Source organism: Notamacropus eugenii, chromosome 4 (genome assembly GCF_028372415.1).
Source record: "Notamacropus eugenii isolate mMacEug1 chromosome 4, mMacEug1.pri_v2, whole genome shotgun sequence".
NCBI classification, from domain to species: domain Eukaryota; kingdom Metazoa; phylum Chordata; class Mammalia; order Diprotodontia; family Macropodidae; genus Notamacropus; species Notamacropus eugenii.
Genome location: NC_092875.1, coordinates 175,336,010 through 175,360,004, shown reverse-complemented (window position 1 = coordinate 175,360,004; position 23,995 = coordinate 175,336,010). Strand labels below are relative to the sequence as shown.

Genomic DNA, 23,995 nt, shown 5'->3' with positions numbered 1-23,995 from the left:
ATCCAAGACAGTTCCAAAGAACTCACGATGAAAAATGCTATCTACCTCCAGAGAAAGAAGTGATAGAGACTGAATGCAAATTAAAGAATACTTTTGGGGGAAATTTTTGTGTTTTCTTTTGTAACATAGCTAAAATGATAAGGTTATACGAGACTCCATATGTAAAAATCAATATCAATCTGATTGCCTTCAGAGGGTGGAGGGACAGGGGGAGAGAAGTAGAGAGAGAATTTAGAACTCAAAATTTAAAAAAAAAAAGTAATATTAACTTTTTTTATTTACATGTAATTGAGAAAAAATTTTAAAGAAAATTTAAAAAAGAAAAGATATAAGGTTAATGAGAGATGCTTTTTAACTGAAAAGTATGTAGAATAAGGACAAGCAGGAGAGTTGAAATGAGAATGAAAGTACAATCTGTACCAAAATGTCAAGATTCTTAACTCTTACTTCAAACTATATTCAATACAGAGTTTTTTTAGCAGGCACCCTAACACACCCAGCATGGCCTGCTAGCACAGGTTCTTTGATCTACTTTTATAAATGAAAGACAGCTTAAAAGGGGTTAACAATTAAACAATGCAGACTTTATTCTGTCTAACCTTCTCACAAGGGGTGCAGAGCACCAACTCCTACAGCATTTCCTAATCATACTTCTCGCAGGGGCCAGCAAAGGGGAGGGAGGGGCAACCCCCCAACATCTTGATGGGGCTAATCAACACAGGCACAACTTGTGCATTCCGCTACATCCCCTCAAGCCTCCATGGGGGCCAGCTGAGGCAAACACAGATTCCACCCAAGCCTTGATGGGGGCCGACCAAGGAACACATAGCATCCTAGCTTGTGCATTTTAACTCTAAAGGTTTCCCACTCATTGACCAGTACACAACTGCTTTATACTTACACTCCACCCCTCCAGGGTCATGACATTTACAATCTAAACAGGTGACACCTGGGCCTTACAATCATCACTGGGTAATGGTGGAGATGTTTTGAACCATAGGTAACACCTGGGAACAAGAGACTGTTATGGGCACGGATCCTGGAAAACCAAACTCCAAAAAATACTAACAAAAATCCACTTTGCTTACACTTATAACAGTTCAAATGCTAACTCCTCAAGGAAAACTGGGCATGTAAAAGCTTCTAAGATTGAAATTAGAAGGCCAGAATCTATATCCCAGCTCTGACGTTTTTAATATTAAGATTTTTTTCTGTAAAATTAAAAAGTTATACTTTTGTTCTCGTTGTTGATGGATGACCTGTAAGGTATCATTCATCATTAACTCTATAATCATACAGTAGTTTACCCACTTCAATGAAAACTCAGACTTCAAATGAAAGAACCACACAAAGAAAGAGGCCTTTGGTTGTAGTTTTCTGAAGACCAATGAAGAAGTAGGTACAGAATGAGGAGAGAGATATAGATATAAATGACAAATATATAAGCATATATTTGAATAGTTGTCTATGTATATTTGTTACAAGAAATTTATTTTTCTTTTTTGTTTCAATGGGACAGGGGTTGGGAAGGAATGAAAATCGATGTCTGTTAATTTTTACTAAACAATGTAGCACTTCAAGGTTTACAAAGAGTTTTACATATATTATTACATTTTAACCTCAAAACAGCCCTAGGAGGTAGGTGTTATTATTTATTCAGTATACAAATGAGAAAATTGAGGCTGAGAAATTTAAAGCAATGATGATAATAATAACAGCTACCTTTCATAGAGTGCTTACTGCGTGCCCAGGCACTGTGCAAAGTAACAGTGATTATCCCATTTGATCCTCACAACAACCCTGGGAGGTAAGTGCTACAATTATAATTATCCCCATTTTAGAAATGAGGCCAACAGAAGTTAAGTGGCTTGCCCAGGGTCATACAGTCAGTATCTAAGTGTGCATTTGCTCTTAGGTCTTCCTGATTTCTGGTCTCACTATGTGTTGATTGTGTCACCCACCTACCTCTTTTTAGAGAAGAGGGAATTATAAATGTGAAATGATGCATACACTTTCAGATGAGATTTATGTATTATTAATTTTAACTGTTTTACTTTGTTTCCAGAGATCTCTTGCAAAGTGAGAATAATTTATAAATGTCTGTAATGTAAAAATAAATCAATAAAACCTTTAAAGTTATATTTTATACTACAGTTATCTGTATATGCAGCATATCCCCCTATCAGACTGTAAGTTCCATCAAGGCAGGGGTCATGTCTTATGTATCCAAAATCTGCCATAGTTCTCTAGACAGAGAAGGCACTTAATACCTGTTGAATAAAAATTTAAATTTCTCTTGATTTTAATAAGTAAATTTAGGTAACTTGTGATTAATATTTATATTGCTCTTTTCATATGCTGTATTTTCAGAAACAAGATTGAATCACATGATTTCCTATCACCCCCCAATTATCTGCATATGGAAGGCTAGGAAAAAACCCTCCAATGGCTGAATGAGAACAAACACAACTTAGCCACTATTATTGGAAATGTAAGTGTGATGTTAGGAGAAAACAAAAGGCAAACTTTGCAAGCTGAAACTGAATTAAATGACAGCAAAAATCACAAAAACAGAAAGGGAGGAGAAGGCAGCAGATGGGTGAAGGGCAAACTACAAACAGCTTTTCAGAAATCCAGAATGTAACAGAAAGCTCTTCATTGAACAATTGTATTGAACCACTAAGGAACTGCCTAAGACGTGAGTCTTTCCATCAATGGTCATAAATTTTCATATGGGCGCCCCTCCCCACCTTCTCTGTCATTTGGGCACAAGATAGTTTTGCTTTATTACTGTGGTTCACCACAAAAGTAAGCAGTGCTTCCCAAGGACCCCATCTTTGTTCAATCACACTACTGTGAGATCTCTGCAGTCTTAATGAGTGATGCTATGTCTTATTTTAAGTTCTCTAGCTGGAATCAGGGAATAGGAAGTCACTTTCCTCAGAGTAGTTAAATTACAGTTTGCATCAGATCTGGTTCATTTAAAGTCTAGAATTAAAGTTCCTGATAGATAATCCTACTTCTGTCTACCCTAATGTTTGAGAAGCTATGAATTCAAAGAAGGAAATAAACTCATCTAAAGATTCAAAAAGAGTTTTCCCAACAGAATAAGTGACAGAGTGATACCAACAGGAAAGAGGGCCTTTGAGGCAGAAACAGGCAGTGCAGGGACCATGTGTATGCTTGCAGTACAGGAAGGAAGCCAGTGCCACCCTAGTATTAATAAATACTCTTGCTTGGATAAAAAGGAAGTCCATCTTTACTCGAATGGGATCAGCTTCATTTATACATCATTGGTCTTGACAAAGCATTTAAGGCAAGCATTATAATACTACTTTAAGAATGAGCTGCATTTTGCTGCCTGGGGCACATGGCTTCCATGGGGTTGGCAGAAGAAGGGTTGAAATATTAATGAGCAAACCATTTGTCAAGAAAATTATTCAAGAAGTTGGCAGCTGAACAAAGAGGGCAAGCCCTGTGAGATGAAATGCCAGGGCATGCTGATCAGAGGGCCTTAGAAATCATCTGACTCTCAGGTCCTTTCCCAAAAGCTTACCTTTGTATGAATGACTTTTCAAAAAATAAATAAATAAATTTGTTGATGAGATGAGGGAGGAATAGTGTGGAAAGGGAAAAAGAGCATGACTCTAAAGAGTCATTATCAAAATACAAATCATTACCCTTCATTCAGAAGATCAGTCCTTAATGTGTCACTATGATTCTGCAGGGAAATAACTATCAATAAGATCTTAGCTAATAGAATGTCACACTTTCACGACTGAGATTTTGGAAGATGCTTTGTCAAGTCAGAAGCTTTATAATTATTCAAGGGCAGCAGAATACACTGAAGGAAAATGTTCTGTGATGGACAAAAATACAAATGAAAAAAAAAACCATAGCTTTTTAAAGGTCTTCATAAAAGGAGGTTCTGGGCTACCAAGTGAAATTGGATCCACTGTACCAAGTCAAAGAAGGCTAAAATCTGTAATTAAACTGATGCACAAGGGAACGGTTTTGCAACCAAAGAGCCTCCCAATATTAATTCTTTCTGAGGATAATTAACAAGAATGAAAAGATGTCATTATGGTTTGGAATGTCAGACATGCTTCAATTCCTTCTCTTGTGACTTTTCACAAGAAAAGTCTCTTGTGACTTGAAAAGGAATTGGGATTAGTAAAAATAAATTCAGGTTATGAATGTCACCGAGCCCAAATGATTCAAGTCCTCAACAGGTCAGTGAACAAATTTCATCCCAACCAAGATACAGAAATCTGTGCCCTTAAAAAAAAAAAAGGAAAAAACCACAAAGACAATTCATAGTTCTTTAGCACCTATACAGAGTTATAATTCACACTGCTAGTTATTCTGAATTCATGACAACTGTTTTCCAACCCATAATTTATCATTTACTTGTGTTTTTTAGTGGAAAGCATCTAATGAATGGGAGCTCCATATTTTGTATGTTCAGAAAATGTTGGAATTATTAATTGCTCACTAAATTTTGTATCAAAGGACTTTTTTACTTTTATAATAATCTTGCTAACTTATACTTTTATAGCAGTTTTTAAACAGAAGTTGCTGAGCTAATGAAAAAGAATAATGTGAATATAGTGAAATAAAATTTTAATCCAGAAATTATTTGGTAAATAGAATGGTGACTGCAAATAAAATCAAAATATGTTCTTAATCAGTCTCACTAAGCTGACTATTAAGAGTTACTTTAAGCAATGAGAAAATAATAGAGTGATGTGGAAGAAACTTCCTCGGAGTGGAAACTTCCTCTAAATCATGGGATTTAGAATTAGAAGGGCCCATTCAAACCCCTTATTTTACATATGAGGAAGCCAGAGACCTAAAGGTGGAGTGACTTTCTTGAGGTGACACAGTCAGTAAATAAAGGGAGCCAGAATTCAAGTTCCAAATCCTTTGATTCCAAAGCCAGGGTTCTTCTCAAGCAGACCATAATGAAATTGTCCAAATGTACTCAGAAAACCAGTTAGTTCCGAACTAATTAAAGGAAGTTCCTGCAAATACAATGCTATATTTTACTCTTAACACCGGCTAAAGACAAAATCCTGTTTCTAAATTTTCATGTAGTACTTTAAGCCAAGAGTTTTCTACATGGATGGAAACAACCTGAAAAAGAACATTTACCTACAAAAGGTGAATAACACATTTTTCACACATCTGTAGTATAAACCCTATTATTAAAATCATTATTCTGAATTTCCATATCCCTCTACTCACAAGAATCTCAAAATAGATGATTCATTAACCTTGAATATTATCTACTCCATTTTCAAGTTCTGAACTTAAATCAAATCACAAACCAAGGCATGGAAAGAAGTAAATACGAGTGTGACTAGTTAGAGGGCAGTGAAAATGACTTTCAATTTCTAATTGAAACTATATTACACTGCACACACTTAAACCATGGGAGGGGGCAGAGTTGTCACCTTACTTTTTATCTGCTGCTCTGCCGGATTTCAACTCAGCTTAAAGTCCGTATTATTACTTCCACATGGAAATAAGACACTACAGAGAGGAAAGAGAAGGGAATAAGTGTTTGTATAGCATCTACTAGGTGTCAGGTACTGTGCTAAGCACTTTACAAATATTATTTCATTTGAGCCTCACAACCCTCCAAAGTCGATTCTGTCATCATCCCCATTTTAGCAATTGAGAAAACTGAGGCAAACAGAAGTTAAGTGATTTGTCCAGGGTCACACAAGTACTTAGTTTCTGAGGCCAGATTTGAATTCACTCCACTCTGAATCTACTGCCTTTCCTGGTTTCAACTCTATGGCAACACCCCTACCCCTTTCCTTCCTCCTTTTATGTGTTATCGCCCCCCTTTATATTATAAGTTCCTTGAGACCAAGGACTATCTTTTTATTCACTGTTATTTCCAGTGTTTAGCACAGTAACTTAGCACATAGTGGGTGCTCAATACATTTTTATTGGATTTGAAAAAAATAAAGACACAGCAGTGGAATTAAGGTCAGTGCATTAAGACTCCATATCCAACTGAGTCTTCAGATTCTGGAAAAGGATGCAATTTAGCCTAAATGGAAGGTACACTGAGCCTAAGTTAAAGAAGATCTGATTTCAAATACCTACACTGCTACCTTACTATAGAACAACAGGCAATTCATTTAAAATCTCAGAGTCCCAATTTCTTTGTGTGTATAATAAGGAAGTATATGCAATTTATCAAATGTGTACTATGTGCCAGAAACTGTGGCAGCTGCTGGGGATAGTAGGACAAAAATGAAAAAAAATCTCTGCCTTCAAGGAGCTTCTATTCAAATGAATCCTCTCTAACATACCTCATGGCTTTATAAGCTACAAACTTACAATACGGTGAAGATTTCCAGTTTCTCATATAAATATTTCTTTATCTATAAAAACAGTATATTTGTCCTTCTCTAACAACTTGTTGGGCTTTTTGTAATGGTTAATGACACAAAATGAGAGAATGTGAGAACATTCTTTCTCCTTGTAACAGCAACAAATAAAATGTCACACTGGCTCTCTTAAAGATAGAACAGGAATAAAACAGAATAATGCTCATTAAAAGCAAAATGCAATAATATACCTTTTGTGGGGAATAAGATGCTCCACAGAAGGAATTTTACCAAAGATTAAATGGCCCAAAACTACATAACTTGTTACGCGTACAGCTTAGGGTTCAGAACCACACAGCGTTGGAGTAAGTACAGACTTCAGAGATGCCCTAGTCCAATTGTCGCTACACAAGAATTCTTACTTGAATGTCTCCAATAAGTCATCATCCAATTTAACCTCTGCTTGAATAACTTTTTATTTGGCGGGAGCCGCCATCTTCAATTTATTCCACTTTTAGATAGGCACAGAAGCTTATTGCTGTCCTCATTCTGACAATATTATCATTTTTCTATTTATACAGACAAGTAAATAAAAGGGAATGCAAAGTCATGGGAGTAGAGGAGGGGGTGCAGGAAAATCAGAAAGGCCCTCTTATGGAATATGTTGTCTCTTCTGAGTCTAATAAAGGGAGTCAGAGGTTACAAAAGGTAGACTCAAGAAGAGAATATTATAAGCATGGAGGGCCAACCAAGAAAAAAGAGAGAGAAAAGATAGACTAACTAACCACAAAATGACCAATTTGGCTAGAAGGCAGAATGCAGGAGTGCTAGATAATCATCCCAGAAAAACAGGGGAGGCTTTAAATGCCAAACAGAGAGGGACCCACTGAAACTTCTGGAGGAAGAGAACAGTGTGGTTAAAAGGTCAAAGTAGGAATCTTACCTCCAACAGCTGTTAGCTATGTGACCAAAGACAAGACATTTGGAGTCTCTGAATCTCAGTTTCCTGACTTTAAAAATGGAGATAATAATACTTATAGAAACTAAAATACTTAGAGAAACTACAGAAATTACTTGTGGTAAGGATCAAATAAGATAATTTATAAAGCACTTTTAAGTACATGAAACACTATAGAAATGCCAACTATTATTATTAAAGTATATAGGGGATATCTGAATGCTACCTTTCTCTGTATACAGGGAAATAGGGGAAAATTAGTCAGAAGAACATTCACATTTCCCCATTAATTATGAAAGGATCATGGCAAAAAAAAAAAGTGAATATGAATGACAAATAGGAAATTTGGAGGGAGGGGGAAAGCCATCAGGTTCAAAGCATTTTTACAGCTATAGGAAAGAAGTCATGGATCATATGTGTTAGTGGAAGAGTACCTAAGTCAGCCTAGCAGAAACAACAAAGCATCCTGAGGAAAAGCTAGGATGCAGGATGCACTAGGGAAGTCAAACTACCACCTCTCCTCAGATCCCGATGGAAATAGCCCACAGGCCCTAGGAATACCAGTGCCCCTCAGACCACCTGTCCTTCTTCTATCCTTGTCCCTACAGGCATCAAGAAGGGGATTAACATGTGTAGAGAAATGGCTGACCACCAACATTAACAACCTCTGACTGTCACCAAAGGAAAGATAAAGTCAAAAGTCCTGGAAATGGTAGGAAAACCCAGAAATGTCTAGCCCACACCACAGCCTGGGGATGCAACCTGGCAAATGATTCTGCAGGATTTGCAGAACACACTTCCTTATCAGTCACTGAAGCTGTGAAGTTCCAGGTAACAAAGACCTAGAAATGAAAGTTCTCATTACCAAAGCCTTGGATACGATCAAATGGTTCAGCATCACAAATGGATATGACTTTATTATGGAAATAACATTGAAGAAGATGCATTAGTATCTGCTTTGCTTCTGTCCTCTACCTCACCTTCTCTCTGACTTACAATGGAAACCTCTCAGATGTATTGTATTCCCCCCATTAAAATATGAGCTCCCTGAGAACAGGGAGCCACTCTGATTTTCTGTTTCTAACCCCAGCCTTCCGTACAGTATCATGCATATAGTAAGTGCTTTTTCATTCATTCATTTACTTATCTATATGTAAAAGAACTGGGTGTGATTCCCAGCTTGGCTGCCTACATGTATGACCTTGGGTAACTTAGACGGTGCAGTGCATAGAGTGCTGGACCTGAAGTCAGGAAGACTCATCCTGTGAGTTTAAATCTGGCCTCAGACACTAGCTGTGCAACACTGGGCAAATCATTTAACCTTTTTTGCCTCAGTTTCCTCATCTGTAAAATGAGTTGGAGAAGGGAGTGGTAAACAACTACAATGTCTTTGCCAAGAAAACCCTAAATGGGGTCATGAAGAGTTGGATATGACTGAAAAGGCCAAACAACAAAAGTCACTTATATCACCTGGCCTCAGCATCCTCATCTATAAAACGAGCATTGTCTAGATCAGAGATGTCAAACATATGGTCAGGACAAGATTAAAATGTAACTAGGAAATATTTAACAAAATAAGTAAAGATACAATAAAACATAGATAAAATTATATTTTAAACTAAGTCTATATGCAACCCACAGGGATCCTGATATATGAATTTGTGATCCCATTTCTGAATTTGATACTACAGGGTCTAGATCATTTCTAAGATCCCTTCAAGATCTAACTTCTCTGATCCTATCTCTGAATAAACATAAACACAGAACACCTACTCTGCCCCAAACAAGTAACCCCAATGCAGAAATTACTGGCAGAATGTTATCTATCTGGTAGTCAGAGTAGCATCTATATGGTAATCAGGTTATGTATATGGAAGAGGATTTTCATTTACAGGGTCCTATAATATTATGATTAAAAAGGAAAAGGAAGACCAAAGTTATACCTGAGAATGATACTAAGTATCACAGGTAGAATGTTATGAAGAACTAATTCAAAGTCATGTTATTTTACAATCTCAATAATGTAAAAAGCTAATTTCTTATAAAGATCTCTAGATAGATAGATAGGTTTACATTGTTAATAATGAACTATTTCCTCCCTTCTTTCCCATTAGTTATGAGGTTATAGAAAGGTAATAGATATGACAAACTTTCTAAATAAATACAAAGTGAAATTTTGGATGGGGCACTTCCATCAATATTTGAAATCAGAAAGAAGGCAAAAGACTGGCACCACTATAGTCTGGGCTAGAGCTCCTTCCCCAAACCAGTCAGAGCAAGGAACTGAAGAGAAGGTACTACCATTGGGAAGGTCTAGGTAGGGTGCGTATTCCTTGGGGAATGGATAGGAAGTCTCCTTCCTGGGATCCTTCTCCCCTGGAATCTGTAAACTCAGGGACTAGACCTCCTCTGTCTAGCAGAAGTTTATTGTTATTGTTCCATGGCTCAATCATGTCTGAACTTATGAGACCATGGAACATAGCATGTCAAGCCCTTCTATCCTCCACTATCTCCTGAAGTCTGCGCAAGTTCATATTCGTTGCTTCCATGACACTATCTATCCCTCTCTTCCTCTGCCACCCTCTTTTCCTTTTGTCTTCAATCTTTCCCACATCAGTGTCTCTTCCAATGAGTCCCATCTTCTCATTATGTGACCAAAATATTTAAGCTTCAGCTTCAGTATTTGACCTTCCAACAAATAGCTTGAATTAATTTCTTTAAATAGTGAATGATTTGACCTCCTTGCTGTCTAAGGGACTCTCAAAAGTCTTCTCCAGCACAACTCGAAAGTATTTACTCTGCATTGCTCAGTTTTCCTTATAGTCCAACTCTCAGAGCCATACATTGCTACCAGAAAAATCATAGCTTTGACTATATGGATCTTTGTCAGCAAGGTAATTATCTCTGCTTTTGTCAGCAAGGTAATTATCTCTGCTTTTGGTATGCTGTCCAGATTTATCATAGCTCTCTTTCCAAGGAGCAAGAATCTTTGAATTTCAAGTCACCATCTGCAGTGATATGTGAGTCCAAGAATATAAAATCTAACACTGTTTCCCTTTCTTCTCCCTATTTGCCAAAAAGTGATGGGACCAGCTTCTAAGATCTTAGTTTTTTTTAATGTTAACCTTTAAGTCAGCTTTTACACTCTCCTCCTTCACTCTCATCAAGAGGAATTAAGGAACAGAAGTTTTATACCTCTCCAAACTCAGGATGTCATCTCTCACCTTTGCATAGCCTCTCTACCATTACCACCATGGAGTAAGCAGGTAGGAACATTCATAAATAATCAGGTTCATGATTCACTGTTCTAGTTCGTGACCTAATCCCTCACCTGAACTATTCCAACAGCCTCTTAACTGACTGTTCAAATTCTAGTTTCTGCTCTCTACAACCTATTCTTCATAAAGAATTTGGACATGTCTTGCTTGCCCCAACCCAAAAATGAGCAGTGGCCCCCAAATGCCTATAGATTAACCTAGCATTAAAAAATGCTCTTGTGATCAACTTAGCATTTAAAAAATTTCGTAGTCATGGAATGACTATCATGTAGATAAATTCTAATAAGTGTACCACTAATTTCTGCATTAAATTATTTGTTGGGGACAGAATAGGCTTGCTATATTTATGTTTGTTCAGAGACAGAAAAAGGGATTTTATACCTTGAAGAGACCCTAGAGACTATCTAGACGAGTATGTAAAACTCAAATAAGAATAGTGCCACTAATCCAGCCCTACCTGACTAGAATCATTTAATTTACTTTCTTTCATATACTCAGTGTTCCACATGTCTCCAAATTCAGCACTCCATTGCCCCCTTTTGTCCAAGGAGTCTTTCATGGTAGTAAAGCATTCCCTCTTGCCTGTGGCCTCTTAAAATATTCAGCCTTGGGGTGGAGCGAAGATGGTAGAGTAGAAGGAGGGTCCTCCTCCTAGCTCTCCCCGCAGAGCCCATAAAATACCTGTAAAAAATGACTCTAAACAAATTCTAGGGCAGCAGAAGCCACAAAATAACAGAATGAAACAGATTTCCAGCCCAAGACAGTCTGGAAGGCCAATAGGAAAATCTATCGCACCAGGCTCAGAGAAAAGCGCAGCCCTACCTTGGACCCACAGCACAGCAGGGACAGGACTGGAGGAGGCTTCAGGGTGTGGAACCACAGGCAGCAGCTGTAGTTCTCAGATTTCTCAACCCATAAACACCAAAGCCAGCTTCAAAGGTCAGTAAGAAAGCTTTTTCACCTGGGCAAGAGGGGAACTTGGTATGGCCCCAGCCCCAGCCCAAGGGTGGCAGCAGCAGCACTGCGGCAACAGCATCCACTTTTGGGGGAATCAAGCAGCTTATCTTGGTTTCAGTTCTGAGTGGCAGTCCTGGGGTGAACAGGAGTGCTGGCGTGGTAGAGGCTCTGGAAAGGGAATTCTACTTGCAGATCCTTGGCCAAAAAGAGTTCTCATGGTTGCTCACACAAGAGAGTGCAGGCCAGAAGAGGAGTAAACTCCTCTCCCTTGACTGTGCCACCTCAGAGGAACTGAGAACTTACAGGTCCCTAGACATATCTCAAAGAACAACTGCACAAAACCTCTAAAGCCTAGGATAGTATATCCTACGCTCGACAAAGGACTCAAAAGTCAAGTAACTGGCTGGGAAAATGCCTCCAAAAAGGGAAAAAATAAGACTATAGGAGTCTATGTTCTAAGTGAAAAAGCCTTTTCCTTCATCCTCTCAGATGAGGAAGAACAAAGCATACCATCAGAGGAAGACATAAAAGTCAAGGCTTCTACATTCAAAACCTTCAAAAAAAAATATGCAATGGGCTCAGGCCATGGAAGAGCTCAAAAAAGATTTTGAAAATCAAGTAAGAGAGGTGGAGGAAAAATTGGGAAGAAAAATGAGAGCGATGCAAGAAAATCATGAAAAGGGAGTCAACAGCTTGCTAAAGGAGACCCAAAAAATGCTGAAGAAAATAACACCTTTAAAAATAGACTAACCCAAATGGCAAAGAGGCCCCAAAAGCCAATGAGGAGAAGAATGCTTTAAAAAGCAGAACTGGTCAAATAGAAAAGGAGGTCCAAAAGCTCACTGAACAAAATAGTTCTTTAAAAATTAGAATGGAGCAGACAGAAGCTAATGACTTTGTGAGAAACCAAGAAATTATAAAACAAAACCAAAAGAATGAAAAAATACAAGACAATGTGAAATATTTCACTTGAAAAACAACTGACCTGGAAAATAGATTCAGGAGAGATAATTTAAAAATTATTGGTCTACCTGAAAACCATGATCAAAAAAAGAGCCTAGGCATCATCTTCCAAGAAATTATCAAGGAATACTACCCTGATAGTCTAGAACCAGAGGATAAAATAGAAATGGGAAGAATTCACCAATCATCTTCTCAAAGAATTTCCAAAAGGAAAACTCCTAGGAATATTATAGTCAAATTTCAGACTTCTCAGGTCAAGGAGTAAATATTACAAACAGTCAGAAAGAAACAATTCAAGTATTGTGGAAATACAAGCAGGCTAAGATAGGATTTAGCAGATTCCACACTAAGGGATCAAAGGGCTTCGAACAGAATATTCCAGAGGTCAAAGGAGCTAAAATTACAACCAAGAATCACCTACCCAGCAAAAATGAGTATAATACTTCAGGGAAAAAATGGAATTCCAATGAAATAGAGGACTTCCAAGCATTCTTGCTGAAAAGACGAGACCTGAATAGAAAATTGACTTTCAAATACAAGAATCAAGAGAAACATAAAAAGTTAAACAGGAAAGAAAAGCCTTAAGGAACTCATTACAGTTGAACAGTTTACATAAAGATGTTATTTGTAACTTATGAGATCTTTTTCAATATTAGGGTAGTTAGAGGGAACATATATGTAGGTGTGTAAAAGTACGTATGTATGTGTATATTATATATGTGTAAGTATGTGTATATATACATGAGTGTATGTGTGTATGTATACACAAACACAAACACACATACACACACACAGGGAAAGCGGAATATTAAGGGAGAATACCTAAAAGAATAAAATTTACTGTTGACTAGAATGTACTAGAAGTAAGGGAAAGGAAGAGGTAGCAAATCATCTCACATAAAAGAGGTAAGAAAGAGCTTTTACAGTGGAGGGGAAGAGGGAAGAGATGAAAGGAAATAAGTGAGCCTTACTCTCATGGGATCTTGCTTAAGGAGGGAATAACACACACTCAGTTGGATATGGAAATATATTTTACCCTGCAAGAAGGCAAGAGGGAAGGGGATAGGAGAGGGAAGATAATACAAAGGACAGAAAATTAGGGAAAGGGATAATCAGAAGCAAACACTATTGTGGGAGGACAGGTCAAGGGAGAGAATGGAATAAAAGGAGAGCAAGATAGGACAGAGGGAAATGTGGTTAGTCTTTTACAACATAAATATTATGGAAGTGCTTTGCATTGTTACATGTATGACCTATATTGAACTGCTTGTTTTCTCAATGAGGATGTGTGGGGAGAGAGGGAGAGAATATGGAACTCAAAGCTTTAATAATGAATGTTAAAAATTGTTTTAGCATGCCACTGGAAATTAAGATATACAGGCAATGGAGTATAGAAATCTATTTTGCCCTCCAGGAAAATAAAGGGAAAGGGGATTGGAAGCAGGGTGGGTAACAGAGGGGAGGACAGACTGGAGGAAGGGGTGGATGAGGTGCATGCTGTTCTGAGGCAGGAGGTGAGGAGAGATGGGGAGAAAATTTTGAATTCAAATTCTTGTGGAAGTGAATGTTGAGAACTGAAAAATAAATTATATATTTAAATAAATACTCAGCCTCCATTTAGAGGCTCAGCTGACACTTGTGAAATAAATCCTTCCTAATGCATCCCAGCTTTCAGTGCTTCCCCCCTCTTCAAATTATCTCATTTTTATTTACTTCACTATATACATGCTGTATCTCTCATTAGAATGTAAATTCCTTGAAGAGGGGGATTGATTCTTTTTTGTTTTTGTCACTGTATCCCCAGTGCCCAGCACACAATAGATATCTGATAAATGTTTTCTGAATTACTGAATTGAAAAGAAAAATAAGAATGAAGACAGACGCTAAAAATCTTAAATTAATCTCTTCACTTCTAAAATGGGTGCTAACATTCTACAACTTCTAGTCTGTTTTCAAAAGTCAGGCAGACAATAAGCATTCATTAAGTACTTAATAGGTGCCAGGCACTATGATAAGCTATCCTAATGGATTTTTTAAAACAAAATTATCAAAGAGACAAATCACAAATATTCGAAAGCTTGTTTTTCACATGAATTTGTTATATTTACTATCAACTCAAATTCTCTAATTGAGAAATATGTGCTGAAAGGGCAAGAAAAACACAAATAAAGAAATTAATCATATGTTAAGTCTCCATCTTCCATCAGTTTAGAATTTTTAAATGGTCCTTTCTCCCATCAAGCTTACAGTAAAGCTGGGGTATGACTTCTTCATAGATAACTAGAGTACAAAAAATAAAAACAAAAAACATTATCAGCATATTAGATGCAAAAGCTATGTGATGTCTGAAGCAGGGGAGGGAATATTATTATTGAGTAATGGAGAAGGGGGAAAGAGAGAAGGCTTCATGAAAAAGGTCGCATGTGAGCTGGGTTTTAAAGAATAGATAGAAATTCATTACAACACCTGGGAAGAAATGCTATTCCTGGATTAAACACTAGTAAAAGCAAAGGCAGAGAGAAGCAACAAAGTGTGAGCCATGTTCAGGGGACAGCAAAGAGTGCACTGAGGGGAGTTATATGACAGAAGACTGGAAAGATGAAGCAGCTCCAGGCTGCTATTATTTAAACCAGATTTTACATTCCAATCAGCAGGGTTTTTTATCCATTCTCCTAACAAAAAGAAGAAAATAAAAAATGAGTATTATTTGTTTGGCGATCAGTAATCTAAAGCACCCACCAAGGAGAATATCCAAATCAACCTCTAGAAGTGTGATAGGACTGATGACCTTGCACATCCCTCCCTCACTCAAAACAAACTCAAGTACAAGTCATGTCACCATTTCTCTGATGGCATGGTCTTCGGCTGAACGCAACCCTTTGAGTAGAAGCAGCTGACTAAAAATGGGGACCCACCTAGCTGGGTAACTAACTCAGTTCGTACTCTCCTGTCTGCCTCCCCCTCCCCTTCCTTTTCCTCTCCAAAGGAAGGTAAACTTGGATGGTCAAAAGATGCCCAGTTGACTAGGGTTTTACTAGCTAGCTTCCTCCCCTTCCCTCGTCTCTGTTCTCCCAAAACCTTAAACCTACTGCACTCTGAAGCTCAAATGCTATGGGCCCCTGCCTAAGGGCTCATTTGGACCCTTCTGCCTTAAAAGTGATAATCAATAGTAACTGTTGCTGTTTCCCTCCCAGTCTAATGTCTTTCTTTTTCTTGACCTCATTAAAGGGGCTATGCTCTGGCTACTTCATAAAGAGGTCTATTGAATGAAAGGGCCTTACCTCACCCTAAATGAGTACCTGCACAGACCTTGGCCCTTTTCCCAGAGCATCTTGGATCATCTCCAGTCATCCTGATGAATATATGATCACGGGATTCAGATGGCTCTGAAGGAGACGTAAGGCTGGTGACCTGCACAGCCCTCCCTCACTCAAAACAAAGTCAAGTGCAAGTCATGTCATCTTTTTTCTGATGGCATGGTCTTCTTCAGCAATGAAGAAGAACACAAGGACTATTTATCTATCAGGATTTCCCTGGGACTTCTCCTCCCACCTCCCAACATGGGTTAAAGGGGTTACATACAACTTTCATTATTGGGGACAGCTAGGTAGTGCAGTACATAAAGTTCCAGGCCTAGAAACAGGAAGACTGACCTTCCTGAATTCAGATCCAGATTCAGATACTTACTAGCTGTTAGATTTGGGCAACTCATTTAATTCTATTGGCTTGTTTCCTCATCTGTAAAATGCGCTAGAAAAAGAAATGACAAACCATTCCAATAGCGTTGCCAAGAAAACGACAAATGGGGTCATAAAGAGTCAGACAGATACAACTGAAATGACTGACTGACAACACCCCCATAATAATGATAGTATTTCTATAGTACTTTAAGATAAGTCCATTCCCCCTTCCTTCTCACTGCCCCCCACATACATACATACACACACACACACACACACACATGCACACACACACACACGCACACACACACACACACACGCGCGCACACACACACACTAAGAATTAGTTTTCCCCAAAAAGACAAAGCTTTCTTGGGGATCTTATGCTGTCTCCCTTGATCTAGTTTCCTGGTAATTGAAGGTCATAAAAGTTCCACTTCTGTGGAGCCTAGGCTTCTCAGACTTGCGAATGCCTTAAGAAACCATCACTTTCTCTGCCTGAGCAGACTCATTTCCATAAGTTAGAAGGGTAGGTCATATCTACCAAAGCTAAACCTAGGTTCTACTGCATAACTGCTGATATCCTTTCTACATTAGAGCTAGGTAAAGCCCTTTTGTCAACTTTTCAATTAACTACGAATAACATTATTTCATCCTAGCACTGAACCAGAACTACGAAGGTACTAGTTATTATCAGGTCTACCCTTGGCAAGGAGCAAACATCAACCTCAACATCATCATCATCATCATCATCATCATTACAATTACAATAATAGCAAAAATTTACAATGTTTTAAGGTTTTCAAATACTTTGACATATATTATCTCATTTGATAAAATGACTCTGTGAAATAAGTATAATTGCTAACCCAGTTTTTTGGAAAAAGACATCCAGGAAAAAGAGGTTAAATGGCTTACCCAGAGCCATGTAGCTAGGAGGTGTCTGAGGCAGCATTCAAACTCAGGCCTTCTTAACTACTAGCGGTACACTCTGTCCACTCAGCCACCTAGCTCCCATCAGAGATGAATCACCACCACCCTGTATGTTTCCCAAATTCCTGAAATTTTATTGCCTCCTCACTGTAAAAGCCCCATTGAAGAATTCTCAGAAAAGTTTAAAAAAAAACCAACAATGACAGAAAAACAGCCTCATAGACATTCAAGGAGAGGAATAACTGAAGATATAGCTATTCACTCTGTCTTCAGGCAAAAGTCTTACTAATCACAGGACCTCTGGCAGATGAAAGACAGATTTAGAGGTGCATCTGTAAACAGTATCTCACCTGAGGTCTACAGCTGAGAGAGAGCAGAAAAGCTGAGTTATAGCTCTCTCTATGGGGGATAGGCCAATTAGCCACAGTACACCCTGGTGGGATGAGTTGGTTAATAAAGCTATAGACCCCTCGACCCCCTTCATCCAAGGGAGAGGCTTTCCAATCACACACCATTTGTACTGAATTTCTGACCCAGTTTTAGAAGACCCTGAAGATGGGGAGATAATTGGAGACCAGCTGGGGAGAGAAAAGTCCTGAGAGGTATCAGATAAGAAATAACTCCTAGTAAGGATCAAGAAAGAGCAGCAACCTGACAGGGAGGAAGCAGTCTGGTGACATCAACAGCTCTGCAGCATCTTACCCTCATGTACCATATGCAAGCATTTTGTTCAGGGACACTGGCCACACATTTCCTCATAAGCCTTTATGCTCCACACATGATTCATATATGCTTTCTCCTGGGCACATGCGGATTTGTAAAGGAGTAAGCTCAAGACATATGGGGGAGGTACTCTTGTTATTTTATCGCACTGGTATTTCATTCAATGCCTGTGTTCTAAACTGTATCCTCAAGTTGACAAGTAAATGTATCAATGGAGATTCATAGGCTCTGGCTGGAAGAAGAAAGGGGAGGAGGGAAAAAGAAAGACAGAAAAAGGGAGGTGGATGAGAAACAAACGGGAGCTGATACATAGAGATTTCTGATATTTTACTGTGCAGACAGGAAAGTCTATGAAGCAAAATGGTGTAAGGCCTACACATTTGGAAAATAAAAAAATAAACCACAAATATTAGATTGGGGGGAACAAAAAGCAAGATATTTTAAATAAGATATTGTAGGTAGACACACCTTATAAAATATAAAGTCCTATATACACATAAGCTATTATAACAGCCAGCAGCATTCTACATTGCCCCATCTACGAATAAGCATGAAACAGGTGGGACACGCACACGCACACACACACGCACACACACACACGTACACGCACACACACACACGCACACACACGTACACGCACACACACGCGCACACACGCACACGCGCACACACGTACACACACACGTACACGCACACACACGTACATGCACACACGTACACGCACACACACACGTACACGCACACACACACGCACACACACGTACACGCACACACACACGTACACACACGTACACGCACACACACGCACACACACACACACGCACACACGCACACGCGCACACACAGACACACACATGCACATACACACGCACACACACGCACACGCACACACACGTACAAGCACACACACGCACACACACACATGCACACGCACACACACGCACACACACATGTACACACACGTACATGCACACACACGCGCACACACACGCACACGCACACACACACACTCTCTCTCTCTCTCTCTCTCTCTCTCTCTCTCTCTCTCTCTCCCATCTGTCCACATCTCTTCTATTTTTACTTCCCTTCCTCTAAAACAAGTTGTGCTTCCTATCCCCAAGCCCTAGCTTAACTCATTCATTGGGACAGATAGAAAACTTTCTACAGAAAGTTTGGCAGATGATGGACAAAAACAGGTTTGACAGAATGACAGCTTTTCTAACAATGAACCAATTCCTCTGGACCATAGCAGTGTTTTTTTTCTAATGAAAGTATAAGAGCAGTTTAATTTCACTCCTCCTCCCATACTTTCCTTCATCTTCTAGGGATTCTAACAATTTCACCTCAGTCACAAGTTATAACATAAGGAATCTAATTCCAAGAAAAGTGAATGCAAAACAAGCTAAAAAACTGAAAAGCAGGAAACTATGGATATTAAATCTCAAGGAGGGAAAATCATCCATTTCTACCTGATAGGGGGCAGAAAGGGTGAAGGAGAGAATATTTGTATAGTATTCCAAGTACTTAGAGGAAAAGATACATGAATCACTCTTCACGCTTAGTAGCCTTAATTTCAGTATTTATATTTGGTCAGGCTGATTGCTTTCATCTGCACATGCTCCTGACCCTTTTTCTCTATCTTTGGAGGAGGCAAGGAGGAAAACTGCAAGAACAAAAAGGCTAAAGCTGCCGCCAATAACTTTAACATGGGCATCAGTATTTTCCTCCATTCTAAAGCTAACTGTAAGCAACAGAAAAAAGCAAGTGAACCTGAGGCTCTGGGCTTGTATTCAATAAAGTAGCCTTCATACTGTGTTGTAGAGATGAGTCAGGGTGGCAGGGAACATGGGTGAACAGAAGACCACTCCTGCCATTAAAGGAAGCTGGTTGTACAAAATGTATGAAATAGTTAGGAATCAATCTCCCAAAGCACATTCAAGAGTCAAATGATATAAACTATTTTCAAAAGAACTGCATAATATTAGCAAGGATACAAAGGAATGCTCCAAATCACTATGAAGAGATACGATTTTGTTTATTTAATCCTGAGGTTTCACCTTATACTCAGCAAATGGGCAAAGATGACAAAAGGCGGCGAGAGTCTATACTGGAAAGACTGTAGAAAGACACAACAATGCAATATCAATTGAACATGACTCAGACAATTATTCTGGAAAACAGTCTGAAGTTATGTGAGGAGGGTGATTAGAAGGCCAGGCACAAACCGCAAGGAAGACGATGAACAAAATACACAGCAAAATATTCATAGCAGCAATTTCTGCAGTAGCACAAACTGAAAACAAAGAGGATATCCATCAGTTGGGAAAAGATTAAACAAACTGTGGTACATAACTGAAATGAAAAATTGTGTTGCTATAAGAAATGATGAGCCTGAAACAGAGATGCATGGATACTCACATATATATGTATGGATATATATTTATGCAAATGTACATGTATGTGTGTGTGTGTGTGTGTGTGTGTGTGTGTGTGTGTGTGTGTGTGGAGTCAAAGCAAAGTAAGTAGAACCAGGAAAACAATCTATACAATGACTAAACCAGTGTAAATAGGAAGAAGATTAAAGAGTAAAACATTCAAAACTGAATCCTTTGAAGTTAAAATAGCAAAATTTGACCCCAATGAAAAGATACATGATGATATTTCCCCCTACTCCTTTGCAGCAGTGGAGAACCATAAGTATGAGATATGACATATGACCTCAGTGGGGTTTTTTTATACTACATAACTTTTGATTCTGTATAACTTTCTTTTCTTCCTTTCTTCATGCTTTCTTGGGAGGGGTGGCTCTATGAGAAGAAGTACAGGGAGAAATATGGTAACAAATGAAGATGGTGTAAAAATAAAAGATACTGTAAAAAAATTCTTTTAAGTAGCTGATAGTATCACATCAGGGCACTAGACTGAGGAGAGGAGATACACACCAAATCACCAACATTCCAAAAACTGTTTAGAATTCTGAGATGGATTAATTCTGCAAATAGTCTACTACTACAACTCCATTGATCCAGTCATTCATTCAACAAGTATGTATCAAGCACTTGAGATACAAAGAAAAAAAAAGAACACTTTTTCTGTCCTCAAAGAGCTTATATTCTAATGAATACAAGTGTGTGTGTTTGTCCTTCATTGTCGAAGAAGACCATGCCAGACAAATTATGACTTTGACTTTGTTTTGAGTGAGGGAGGGTTGTGAAGGTCATCAGCCTCAATTCTTCTCTAGAGCCATCTGAATCCAGTGATCAGATATTCATCAGGATGGCTGGAGATGACCTAGGATGAGGTAGTTGGGGTTAAGTGACTTGCCCAAGGTCACACAGCTAGTGAGTGTCAAAGGTGAGATTTGAACTCAAGTCCTCCTGACTCCTGAACTTGTGCTCTATCCACTGCACCACCTAGCTACCCAATGAATACAAGTAATAGATGACCATTAGTATAACCATGTCACACTAATCTTCGTCTAATTGTACACGTTCTTCAATCCCTCTCATAGTCTCTAGGCACAAAGGCCAAGCCCATAATATTTCCCTATTAAAAATGAATCCTACTGCTCCACAAGACATTGATATAGAGACGGTCTCTTTCATGGCTCATACCACTGTGCTCTCTAAAATCCCTACCATAAATAAAAAAAGCTTGATAGCAAACAATCCAATCTCACAGCAGTATTCTCCTTCCCCCTTTTTGAAAAAAATGTGATGTGTTAAGGTATTGATGGCAGAGGTCCCAACTATCTCAGAAGCAACAAGAAAAGATAAATCAGGTATCAAGGATATGCAAACACTCAGCAGAGTCCCTATTCTTTATCTCATAAACCTAAAGGTTTGGGGCCAACAGTGAATTCATCTATAACACAGATGATTCATTAAAAAACTATTCATTTTTAACATTTTCAGAGTACACATTAATAAAGAAGTTGCTTTAAAAGGAAATTCAAGCAGGTCCCCCTAAGGATAACGCCCTTAAAAATACACTGCATTTATATGTGCATTTTCTTCTCCTTAAGCATAGATTTTGCTCACCCCCAACTTGGAGGAAGTGAAGTTTGTTTTCTATGCATAATTTCCCCCATGCAGCCAGTTAGCAAGAGGAGTAAAAAGGCTGGAACTAAGTTGACTCCACCCTGGGTGCTTCTCAAAAACTATTCTCCAAAAGCAAATCAGTTACTGTTGGTGTATGACATGGTGAAAAGTTGAAACTGATTTGTTTTATCTTTTTTTGTAGTTAGGAAAATATTGTCAAAAAAAATTTCAGTAGTCTCCAAAGTGAAAATGCAAGTCAGAAGTTAATTGTTCCTGTCACCCAGAGGTTCACAGGAGATCTGGGACATCAGAATAACTACCCTTTGAAATGCTGATTAGCTTTCCAGTAGTTTACCTCCATATAAATAATCTCTGCCTTGCCATTTTCAGCACTACTGCTGGAAAATAGCATGCATATTTATTTTAAAATAAAAATATACCATCATAAATAAGGTTCTTTGTCCCATAAAGCTGTAAAGGTTTTTCAACCATGAATAGGTTACTTATGTTTTATAAATTTCCTTTGGAATTCTGGAGGTTCCTGTCAATTCATAAAACCATAAATAAAAATTGCTTTGAATTTTTAAAAAATCAGATCATTTTATCTTTGTTCTTTGGGATAATGGGTCTTCATTCCACAATTCCTGAATATTATTAAAATTTAGAATTTGTAGGTATTTCATTCTGAACCTTGTTTACCAAAGAAATTATTGGTCCTTGATCTGGTTCTATCCTAAAGAGGATTATATATAATGGTGAGAGTGGCAAAAAGCTTTATAGGGGGAATTTCATGAAAATCATGTTCTAAAAAGGGAGATAACATATAAATAACTATGGACATACAAGAAATCTTCAAATGTGCCGGTATCCTCAATGTTTGTGATTCCCTTAGCCAAGGAAGAAGAGAAGCCATTCAAGTGGTAACTGAGCCAGTATTGAGAATGCTTCCAAAAAGTTCTAGACAGCAAAGATGTTTTCCCGCTTTCATCTCTTTCTTTCATTAGATTATAAACTTCTTGTAGGCAGGAACTTTTGCTCCTAACCTTGGCCTCTTTTTGTATCCCCTGGCTTGGCACATTATAAGTACTTAATAAATGCTGACTGATTGATCTAATTGTGTTTAAAAGAAAACCACAAGCTGTTAAGCATGTAGATGGAGAGAAGCTTCTGGTTGTCCCTAGCTCTTTGCGTTTGCCATTTCCTGATTTTAGGGGAAGGAGTATTTGAGAGGGGTATGACTTTAGCTTCATGATGAGGAACCACAATAAATCAGTAAGAAGAGTCAAGAAAGGAGTTTGCTCCCCTATGAAATACCAGTGCAGTCAAGAGGAACCATAGCTGAGCTTATCAATAGCTGAGCTATACATCCAATGCTAAACTGTGGAAACAAAATTGGTAGGCCATACATTTGTAGCAGCTACTCTAACTTTGAGCCCACTCTTCCCAGGGACTCAGGTAGCAAGAGTGGGGACCATGGCCCAGTGTTGGAATGTAATGTTTATACTTCTATTCTTTATAAAAACTAATAGATTTTAATAGATCACAATAACACTGGGATGCTAATCATTGGTGATTGATATTGGGGACAGCATACCAGAATTAAAGCTCTGTGAGAAACTCAGTTGTGAGGACCACAGGACCCCCAAGGCAGGGTCAGGAAATTAGCCCAGGATGAGTTGCCACTGCCAGTTGTTTCCCTGGTAGCATACCCTTAAGAAGATCCACATAAGGGGGAGGAGCTAAGATGGTGAAGTAGAAGGACAGACCAGCTATAGCTCTCCCCACAAAGTCCATAAAATACCTGTAAAAATGACTCTAAACAAATTCTAGATCAGCAGAAGCCACAAAACAACAGAGTGAAAGAGATTTTCAGCCCAAGGCAGCCTGGAAGGTCGACAGGAAAGGTCTATCTCACTGAGCTCAGAGAGGAGTGCAGCCCAGCCTTGGCCTCACAGTGGGGCATGGACAGAACTGGAACAGGCTTCAGGGCACTGAATCACAGGCAGCAGCTGCGGTTCTAAGATTGCTCAACCCACAAACACCAAGACAGCTTCAAAGGTCAGTGAGAAAGCTCTTTCACCTGGGTGAGAAGGGAGCAGGGTTCTGCCCTAGCCCT

General features: G+C 38.6%; 1 protein-coding gene across 12 annotated transcripts in view; it reads right to left on the bottom strand.

Annotated features, from left to right (window-relative positions):
* The window catches only part of FARS2 (phenylalanyl-tRNA synthetase 2, mitochondrial), a 643,321-nt gene that overhangs the window by 521,534 nt on the left and 97,792 nt on the right, over nt 1-23,995 (bottom strand). For 2 of the 12 annotated variants that reach the window (XM_072603722.1, XM_072603723.1), the window contains exon 2: nt 5,462-5,535. The exons of the other annotated variants lie outside the window; for them this stretch is intronic. The gene's annotated coding sequence lies outside the window, so the exon portion shown is untranslated. The remainder of the gene's footprint in view (nt 1-5,461; nt 5,536-23,995) is intronic. 12 annotated transcript variants of the gene reach the window in all.